Source organism: Arachis hypogaea, chromosome 3 (genome assembly GCF_003086295.3).
Source record: "Arachis hypogaea cultivar Tifrunner chromosome 3, arahy.Tifrunner.gnm2.J5K5, whole genome shotgun sequence".
In the NCBI taxonomy this organism is placed as follows: domain Eukaryota; kingdom Viridiplantae; phylum Streptophyta; class Magnoliopsida; order Fabales; family Fabaceae; genus Arachis; species Arachis hypogaea.
The window spans coordinates 63,346,820-63,357,921 of record NC_092038.1 but is presented as its reverse complement, the minus strand read 5'-3'; the positions used below and the strand labels follow the sequence as shown (position 1 = coordinate 63,357,921).

General features: G+C 39.7%; 1 non-coding gene across 1 annotated transcript; it reads left to right on the top strand.

Annotated features, from left to right (window-relative positions):
- Window positions 1-5,312: 5,312 nt before the first annotated feature.
- On the top strand, window positions 5,313-5,420 carry LOC112792886 (small nucleolar RNA R71). Its single transcript, XR_003197606.1, has one exon. It is a non-coding gene; the product is annotated as a small nucleolar RNA R71 (small nucleolar RNA).
- The last annotated feature ends 5,682 nt before the right edge of the window (window positions 5,421-11,102 follow it).

Here is an 11,102-nt window from a genome sequence, read left to right as displayed (position 1 = left end):
TGAAAATACATAAGAAAAAGGTCTAGGCATGGCCGAATGGCCAGCCTCCCAAAGAGGGTTCAATCATAAAAACATGATCAAAAGCCCTAAATACAATAGTAAAAGGTCCTATATATAGAGAACTAGTAGCCTAGGGTGTACAGAGATGAGTAAATGACATAAAAATCCACTTCCGGGCCCACTTGGTGTGTGCTTGGGCTGAGCATTGAATCATTTTCGTGTAGAGACTCTTCTTGGAGTTAAACGCCAGCTTTTATGCTAGTTTGGGCGTTTAACTCCCATTCTTGTGCCAGTTCCGGCGTTTAACGCTGGGAATTCTGAGGGTGACTTTGAACGCCGGTTTGGGCTATCAAATCTTGGGCAAAGTATGGACTATCATATATTTCTGGAAAGCCCAGGATGTCTACTTTCCAACGCTATTGAGAGCGCGCCAGTTGGGCTTCTGTAGCTCCAGAAAATCCGCTTCGAATGCAGGGAGGTCAGAATCCAACAGCATCTGCAGTCCTTTTTAGTCTCTGAATCAGATTTTTGCTCAGGTCCCTCAATTTCAGCCAGAAAATACCTGAAATCACAGAAAAGCACACAAACTCATAGTAAAGTCCAGAAAAGTGAATTTTAACTAAAAACTAGTAAAAATATACTAAAAACTAACTAGATCATACTAAAAACATACTAAAAACAATGCCAAAAAGCGTACAAATTATCCGCTCATCACAACACCAAACTTAAATTGTTGCTTGTCCTCAAGCAACTGAAAATCAAATAAGATAAAAAGAAGAGAATATGCAATGAATTCCAAAAACATCCATGAAGATCAGTATTAATTAGATGAGCGGGGTTTTTAGCTTTTTGCCTCTGAACAGTTTTGGCATCTCACTCTATCCTTTGAAATTCAGAATGATTGGCTTCTTTAGGAACTCAGAATCCAGATAGTGTCATTGATTCTCCTAGTTAAGTATGATGATTCTTGAACACAGCTACTTATTGAGTCTTGGCCGTGGCCCAAAGCACTCTGTCTTCCAGTATTACCACCGGATACATACATGCCACAGACACATAATTGGGTGAACCCTTTCAGATTGTGACTCAGCTTTGCTAGAGTCCCCAACTAGAGGTGTCCAGGGTTCTTAAGCACACTCTTTTTGCTTTGGATCACAACTTTATTTCTATCTTTTTCTTTCTTTTTCTTTTTTTTCGAAATTTTTTTTTTCGAAAATTTTTGTATTCACTGCTTTTTTCTTGCTTCAAGAATCATTTTTATGATTTTTCAGATCCTCAGTAACATGTCTCCTTTTTCATCATTCTTTCAAGAGCCAACATTCATGAACCACAAATTCAAAAGACATATGCACTGTTTAAGCATACATTCAGAGAACAAAAGTATTGCCACCACATCAAAATAATTAAACTGTTATAAAATTCAAAATTCATGCAATTCTTTTCTTTTTCAATTAAGAACATTTTTCATTTAAGAAAGGTGATGGATTCATAGGACATTCATAACTTTAAGGCATAGACACTAAGACACTAATGATCACAAGACACAAATATAGATAAACATAAGCATAATTTTCGAAAAACAGAGAAATAAAGAACAAGGAAATTAAAGAACGGGTCCACCTTAGTGATGGCGGCTTGTTCTTCCTCTTGAAGATCCTATGGAGTGCTTGAGCTCCTCAATGTCTCTTTCTTGTCTTTGTTGCTCCTCTCTCATGATTCTTTGATCTTCTCTAATCTCATGGAGGAGGACGGAGTGTTCTTGGTGCTCCACCCTTAGGTGTCCCATGTTGGAACTCAATTCTCCTAGGGAGGTGTTTAGTTGCTCCCAATAGTTTTGTGGAGGAAAGTGCATCCCTTGAGGCATCTCAGGGATTTGATGATGAGAGGGGTCTCTTGTTTGCTCCATCCTCTTCTTAGTGATGGGCTTGTCCTCATCAATGGGGATGTCTCCCTCTATGTCAACTCCAACTGAATAACAGAGGTGATAAATGAGATGAGGAAAGGCTAACCTTGCCAAGGTAGAGGACTTGTCCGCCACCTTATAAAGTTCTTGGGATATCACCTCATGAACTTCTATTTCTTCTCCAATCATGATGCTATGAATCATGATAGCCCGGTCTATAGTAACTTCGGACCGGTTGCTAGTGGGAATGATTGAGCGTTGGATAAACTCCAACCATCCCCTAGCTACAGGCTTGAGGTCATGCCTTCTCAATTGAACCGGCTTTCCTCTTGAATCTCTCTTCCATTGGGCGCCCTCTTCACAAATGACTGTGAGGACTTGGTCCAACCTTTGATCAAAGTTGACCCTTCTAGTGCAAGGATGTTCATCTCCTTGCATCATGGGCAAGTTGAATGCCAACCTTACATTTTCCGGACTAAAATCCAAGTATTTTCCCCGAACCATAGTAAGCCAATTCTTTGGATCCGGGTTCACACTTTGGTCATGGTTCTTGGTGATCCATGCATTGGCATGGAACTCTTGAACCATTAAGATTCCGACTTGTTGAATGGGGTTGGTAAGAATTTCCCAACCTCTTCTTCGGATCTCATGTCGGATCTCCGGATATTCACTCTTTTTGAGTGAAAAAGGGACCTCGGGGATCACCTTCTTCAAGGCCACAACTTCATAGAAGTGGTCTTGATGCACCCTTGAGATGAATCTTTCCATCTCCCATGACTCGGAGGTGGAAGCTTTTGCCTTCCCTTTCCTCTTTCTAGAGGTTTCTCCGGCCTTGGATGCCATAAATGGTTATGGAAAAACAAAAAGCAATGCTTTTACCACACCAAACTTAAAAGGTTTGCTCGTCCTCGAGCAAAAGAAGAAAGAAGAGAGTAGAAGAAGAAGAAATGAGGAAGAAGGGAATGGCTTTTTGTTCGGCAAAAAAGGGGGAGAAGTGGTGGTTTGGTTGTGTGAAAATGAAGGTGTGAAGATGGGTTTATATAGGAGTGGGGGGGCTCATGGTTCGGTCATGTATGGGTGGGTTTGGGAGGGAAAGTGGTTTGAATTTGAAGGGTGAGGTAGGTGGGGTTTTATGAAGGATGGATGTGAGTGGTGAAGAGAAAGATGGGATTTGATAGGTGAAGGGTTTTTGGGGAAGAGGTGTTGAGGTGATTGGTGAATGGGTGAAGAAGAGAGAGAGTGGTGGGGTAGGTGGGGATCCTGTGGGGTCCACAGATCCTGAGGTGTCAAGGAAAAGTCATCCCTGCACCAAGTGGCAAGCAAAAATGCGTTTTGAGCCAATTCTGGCGTTAAACGCCGGGCTGGTGCCCATTTCTGGCGTTTAACGCCAAATGCTTGCCCTTTTTTGGCGTTTAACGCCAGTCTGGTGCCCCTTTCTGGCGTTAAACGCCCAGAATGGTGCCAGACTGGGCGTTAAACGCCCAACAGCTAGCCTTACTGGCGTTTAAACGCCAGCACGCTCTCCTCCAGGGTGTGCTGTTTTTCTTTCTGTTTTTCATTCTGTTTTTGCTTTTTCAATTGATTTTGTGACTTCTCATGATCATCAACCTACAAAAGAACATAAAATAACAAAGGAAAATAGATAAAATATAACATTGGGTTGCCTCCCAACAAGCGCTTCTTTAATGTCAGTAGCTTGACAGAGGGCTCTCATGGAGCCTCAGAAATACTCAGAGCAATGTTGGAACCTCCCAACACCAAACTTAGAGTTTGAATGTGGGGGTTCAACACCAAACTTAGAAGTTGGTTGTGGCCTCCCAACACCAAACTTAGAGTTTGACTGTGGGGGCTCTGTGTGGCTCTATTTTGAGAGAAGCTCTTCATGCTTCCTCTCCATGATGACAGAGGGATATCCTTGAGCCTTAAACACAAAGGATTCTTCATTCACTGGAATGATCAATTCTCCTCTATCAACATCAATCACAGCCCTTGCTGTGGCTAGGAAGGGTCTGCCAAGGATGATGGATTCATCCATGCACTTCCCAGTCTCTAGGACTATGAAATCAGCAAGGATGTAATGGTCTTCAACTTTTACCAGAACATCCTCTACAAGTCCATAGGCTTGTTTTCTTGAATTGTCTGCCATCTTTAGTGAGATTTTTGCAGCTTGCACCTCAAAGATCCCTAACTTCTCCATTACAGAGAGAGGCATGAGGTTTACACTTGACCCTAAGTCACACAAGGCCTTCTTGAAGGTCATGGTGCCTATGGTAAAAGGTATTGAAAACTTCCCAGGATCCTGTCTCTTTTGAGGCAGTTTCTGCCTAGACAAGTCATCCAGTTCCTTGGTGAGCAAAGGAGGTTCATCTTCCCAAGTCTCATTCCCAAATAACTTGTCATTTAGCTTCATGATTGCTCCAAGGTATTTAGCAACTTGCTCTTCAGTGACATACTCATCCTCTTCAGAGGAAGAATACTCATCAGAGCTCATGAATGGCAGAAGCAAGTCCAATGGAACCTCTATGGTCTCATTTTGAGCCTCAGATTCCCATGGTTCCTCATTGGGGAACTCATTGGAGGCCAGTGGACGTCCATTGAGGTCTTCCTCAGTGGCGTTCACTGCCTCTTCCTCTTCTCCAAATTCGGCCATGTTGATGACTTTGCACTCTCCATTTGGATTTTCTTCTGTATTGCTTGGAAGAGTACTAGGAGGGAGTTCAATAATTTTCTTGCTCAGCTGACCCACTTGTGCCTCCAAATTTCTAATGGAGGACCTTGTTTCAGTCATGAAACTTTGAGTGGTTTTGATTAGATCAGAGACCATGGTTGCTAAGTCAGAGGTATTCTGCTTAGAACTCTCTGTCTGTTGCTGAGAAGATGATGGAAAAGGCTTGCTATTGCTAAACCTGTTTCTTCCACCATTATTGTTGTTGAAACCTTGTTGAGGTCTCTGTTGATCCTTCCATGAGAGATTTGGATGATTTCTCCATGAGGGGTTATAGGTGTTTCCATAGGGTTCTCCCATGTAATTCACCTCTTCTATTGAAGGGTTCTCAGGATCATAAGCTTCTTCTTCAGATGAAGCCTCCTTAGTACTGCTTGGTGCATTTTGCATTCCAGACAGACTTTGAGAAATCATATTGACTTGTTGAGTCAATATTTTATTCTGAGCCAGTATGGCACTCAGAGTGTCAATCTCAAGAACTCCTTTCTTCTGATTGGTCCCATTGTTCACAGAATTCCTTTCAGAAGTGTACATGAATTGGTTATTTGCAACCATTTCAATCAGCTCTTGAGCTTCTGTAGGCGTCTTCTTCAGATGAAGAGATCCTCCAGCAGAGCTATCCAAAGACATCTTGGATAGTTCAGAGAGACTATCATAGAAAATACCTATGATGCTCCATTCAGAAAGCATATCAGAGGGACACTTTCTGATTAATTGTTTGTATCATTCCCAAGCTTCATAGAGGGATTCTCCTTCCTTCTGTCTGAAGATTTGGACTTCCACTCTAAGCTTACTCAATTTTTGAGGTGGAAAGAACTTTGCCAAGAAGGCATTGACTAGCTTTTCCCAAGAGTTCAGGCTTTCTTTAGGTTGTGAGTCCAACCATGTCCTAGCTCTGTCTCTTACAGCAAAAGGGAATAGCATAAGTCTGTAGACCTCAGGGTCAACCCCATTAGTCTTGACAGTGTCACAGATTTGCAAGAAATCAGCTAAAAACTGATGAGGATCTTCCAATGGAAGTCCATGGAACTTGCAATTCTGTTGCATTAGAGAAACTAATTGAGGCTTAAGCTCAAAGTTGTTTGCTCCAATGGCAGGGATAGAGATGCTTCTCCCATAGAAGTCGGGAGTAGGTGCAGTAAAGTCACCCAGCACCTTCCTTGCATTGTTGGCATTGTTGTTGTTTTCGGCTGCCATGGGTTCTTCTTCTTTGAAGATTTCTGTTAGGTCCTCTACAGAGAGTTGTGCCTTGGCTTCTCTTAGCTTTCGCTTCAAGGTCCTTTCAGGTTCAGGATCAGCCTCAACAAGAATGCTTTTGTCCTTGCTCCTGCTCATAAGAAAGAGAAGAGAACAAGAAAATGTGGAATCCTCTATGTCATAGTATAGAGATTCCTTGAGGTGTCAGAGGAAAAGAAAAATAGAAGGCAGAAGTAGAAAATTTGAACTTATCAAAGAAGATGGAGTTCGAATTTTGCATTAAGGAATAGTGTTAGTCCATAAATAGAAGGATGTGAGAAGAGGGGAAGTAATTTTCGAAAATCAAGTAAAAGATTTTGAAAACATTTTGAAAAACACTAATTGATTTTCGAAAATAAAAGTGGGAAAGAAATCAAGTGATTTTTGAAAAAGAATTTGAAAATAGAAATCAAAAAGATTTGATTGAAAGTTATTTTGAAAAAGATGTGGTTAAGAAGATATGATTGGTTTTAAAAAGATGTGATTGAGAAGATATGATTTGAAAAACATTTTTAAAAAAAAATTGATTTTTTAAATTAATGACTTGGCTATCAAGAAAAGATATGATTCAAACATTAAACCTTTCTCAACAGAAAAGGCAACATACTTGAAATGTTGAATCAAATCATTAATTGATAGCAAGTATTTTTGAAAATAGAAAGAAATTGATTTTGAAAAAGATTTGATTGAAAAGATATGATTTGAAAAAGATTTGATTTTGAAAAGATTTTGAAAACTAAAAAATTTGATTTGAAAACAAAATCTTCCCTCTTGTGCCATCCTGGCGTTAAACGCCCAGAATGGTGCACATTCTGGCGTTTAACGCCCAAACTACTACCCTTTTGGGCGTTAAACGCCCGGCCAGGCACCCTGGCTGGCGTTTAAACGCCAGTCTGTCCTTCTTCACTGGGCGTTTTGAACGCCCAGCTTTTTCTGTGTAATTCCTCTGCAGTATGTTCTGAATCTTCAATTCCCTGTATTATTGACTTGAAAAGACAAAAATTAAAAATATTTTTGGATTTTTAATAATCAAAATGCAACTAAAATCAAATAACAATGCATGCAAGACACCAAACTTAGCAGTTTGTATACTACTGACACTAACAAAATGAGAATGTATATGAGACACATAAACACTCAAGTCAAGAGAATTAAAAAATCAGAGCAATAAAATCATCAAGAATAACTTGAAGATTAATGAAGACACATGCATGAATGCAAAAGGAGCAGAAACATGCAATTGACACCAAACTTAAAATGAGACTCTAGACTCAAACAAGAAATATTTTTGGATTTTTTTGAAAATTAAGTGGAAAAAGAAAATAAAGGTATCAAAATTCTTAATGAGAATTCCAGGAATCATGCAATGTTAGTCTAAAGCTTTAGTCTAAAGAAATTAGACATGGCTGAACAAGCTTCAGCAGGACATTGCATTCAAGAGCTAAATTGATGAAAGTCAATCAGCTTTGGTGATGATAAGAGCATCACCTTGAAACACTAGAATTCATTCTTAAGAACTCTGAAGAAAAAAAAATACCTAATCTAAGCAACAAGATGAACCGTCAGTTGTCCATACTCAACAATCCCCGGCAACGGCGCCAAAAACTTGGTGGACGAAATTGTGATCACTACAACTTCGCACAACTAACCAGCAAGTGTACTGGGTCGTCCAAGTAATAAACCTTACGCGAGTAAGGGTCGATCCCACAGAGATTGTTGGTATGAAGCAAGCTATGGTCATCTTGTAAATCTTAGTCAGGCAAACTCAAATGGATATGGGTGATATACGAATAAAACATAAAGATAAAGATAGAGATACTTATCAAATTCATTGGTGGGAATTTCAGATAAGCGCATGAAGATGCTTGGTCCCTTCCGTCTCTCTGCTTTCCTACTGTCTTCATCCAATCCTTCTTACTCCTTTCCATGGCAAGCTTATGCAAGGGTTTCACCGTTGTCAGTGGCTACCTCCCATCCTCTCAGTGGAAATGTTCAACGCACCCTGTCACGGCACGGCTATCCATCTGTTGGTTCTCAATCAGGCCGAAATAGAATCCAGTGATTCTTTTGCGTCTGTCACTAACGCCCCGCCCTCAGGAGTTTGAAGCTCGTCACAGTCATTCAATCATTGAATCCTACTCAGAATACCACAGACAAGGTTAGACCTTCCGGATTCTCTTGAATGCCGCCATCAGTTCTAGCCTATACCACGAAGACTCTGATCTCATGGAATGGCTGGCTCGGTTGTCAGGCGAGCACTCGGTTGTCAGGCGATCAACCATGCATCGTGTATCAGGAATCCAAGAGATATTCACCCAATCTAAGGTAGAACGGAGGTGGTTGTCAGGCACACGTTCATAGGTGAGAATGATGATGAGTGTCACGGATCATCACATTCATCAAGTTGAAGAACAAGTGATATCTTGGAACAAGAACAAGCGGAATTGAATAGAAGAACAATAGTACTTGCATTAATACTCGAGGTACAGCAGAGCTCCACACCTTAATCTATGGTGTGTAGAAACTCCACCGTTGAAAATACATAAGAACAAGGTCTAGGCATGGCCGAATGGCCAGCCTCCCAAAGAGGTTTCAATCATAAAAACATGATCAAAAGCCCTAAATACAATAGTAAAAGGTCCTATATATAGAGAACTAGTAGCCTAGGGTGTACAGAGATGAGTAAATGACATAAAAATCCACTTCCGGGCCCACTTGGTGTGTGCTTGGGCTGAGCATTGAAGCATTTTCGTGTAGAGACTCTTCTTGGAGTTAAACGCCAGCTTTTATGCCAGTTTGGGCGTTTAACTCCCATTCTTGTGCCAGTTCCGGCGTTTAACGCTGGGAATTCTGAGGGTGACTTTGAACGCCGGTTTGGGCCATCAAATCTTGGGCAAAGTATGGACTATCATATATTGCTGGAAATCCCAGGATGTCTACTTTCCAACGCCGTTGAGAGCGCGCCAATTGGGCTTCTGTAGCTTCAGAAAATCCGCTTCGAGTGCAGGGAGGTCAGAATCCAACAGCATCTGCAGTCCTTTTTAGTCTCTGAATCAGATTTTTGCTCAGGTCCCTCAATTTCAGCCAGAAAATACCTGAAATCATAGAAAAGCACACAAACTCATAGTAAAGTCCAGAAAAGTGAATTTTAACTAAAAACTAATAAAAATATACTAAAAACTAACTAGATCATACTAAAAACATACTAAAAACAATGCCAAAAAGCGTACAAATTATCCGTTCATCAAGCCACATTTTTCTTCTTTTCTTCCTTTCTTTACCTACAAGAAATCAAAACAACCAATCAAAGTATCTCTAAACTCATAAGGTTTATAATTCATTAAAAATCAATAAATTTTAGCTCAAACCTCATGATTTAGCATCAATTTAATGGTGGTTGTTTGATTTAAAGAAGTCATGCATTTTCATTCCAAATTACTTACTTAGGATGCAAGAAAGTGCATAAAGACTAGTGAAACAAGTGAAATTAGCTTGAAAAATGGGTATATGATGACTTGTCATCACAACACCAAACTTAAATCTTGCTTGTCCCCAAGCAAGCATCAAAACTAAGAGAAAATGAAGTGAAAAAAGAAAAGCATACATATCCTTATTAGGCATATAGCAAAACTTGATTCATGGAGTTTTTGTGCAGACAATGATAACTCAGTTATTGTTTGCTGTTACATAAAATACACTCTTCCTCAAAGGCTTACTAAACTTGCTGTTATAAGATTTACTCTTTACTTGCTCCCTTGCTAACTTTTCTTTTCTCATTTTGCTTAACAAGCTTATTATTCTTTGAAGGCTTGGTGTCAAATGTTGCAGTAGTAGCCTTTGGCTTTATTTTTTTACTCAACATCTTTCCACCACAGACACATGGCTCACTATTTCCTCCTAGGATCATTGATGCCCAGCATCTCTTTGGATAACTAAATGTTCTGTATCTAGGTTGCTCTTTATTGTGGACTTTCAATTGGCCATCCCAAATCAGTTGATCTAAGTGTCCGGGTTTTGAAATACCCCTCAGAATTTACTTGTCCAAGCATATCTTAGTACAAGAACACCAAAGGCATGTGCCCTAGGGTCCAAGCTATTGGTGTCCAGCCTTTATTCTTTGTTTTTCTTGCCACATTGGCTTTTTCTTCTTCCTTTTCTTTCTGTTTTATTTTGTTCTCAAGGGATTTTTCTTTACTGATAGGAACCTTTATGACAGCAAGCTAGCTCACACTTCAATGAAGATGACATTATGCAGTTATTATTTCATGAGTTATGCATTTAATCAAACACATATACCACCATTAACTTCCATTCTAACTTATGCAACATTGGATATTTACTTTCTAATTCAAACAATTCTCTTTTATTCAAGCATATGGGAAACAAAACAAAATTTAAGCTGAGTGATGAATAACAAGCATTATGCAGATCAGCATTCTTATCAAACAATTTCACTTGCAACTAGATAAACACTTTAAGGACATAGAATGGTTCCCAGATTCAAAACACTTCTCAGCAGCAAGGATTAAGTCTAGATACAACCTTTGAAGTTGCAGCCCTTTGATTTTTCCTTCTGCTGTGTTCGCTTTGAGTTAAAATGCACAATATCTTCAATGGTTGACTAATTTCCTGCATAATTCTCAAAAGTTGCTTGCTTCTCAAGCCCTTAATTGCTTGCCACTGCCTCTGATGCAACAAGTTAACCATATGTGAAACCTTGTGTTCTTGCTAAAGGTTATGGAATTAAAGCTAAAAAGCAGTTAAATAGTTGAATAATTTGTCTGATTGCTTGGAGCTAGCATTGTGCAGGAAGTGAGAATGTTCTTTTAAATGAGATTTTGGTGGAACACCAAACTTAGAATCCTTCATTCTCCCTTAAATTGTTTTGGTGTGAAACACCAAACTTAGCTCCTTGCAATACAGACCAATTATTCAACCTTTTTATTGAAATAGCTATGAAAAGAAACTACATCAGGTTGGGTTGCCTCCCAACAAGCGCTCTTTTAATGTCACTAGCTTGACATTCCTTATTCTTGCTCAACTTCCAAAGTGTTTCAGGATCAAAAGGTGTGGATTCATTGCCCTTTCCTCCTGTCACAAAAGCAGAAACATAAACTGAGCCAGAAACTAAAACAGAGCACTCTGTAACTTGAGTGCAGTTAGAGTTAGTAGAGGCAAAGTCTCGAACAGTTAGTGTGTTAGTTTAAAAATAAAGAAAAAGTGCTTGATCTAGACTAC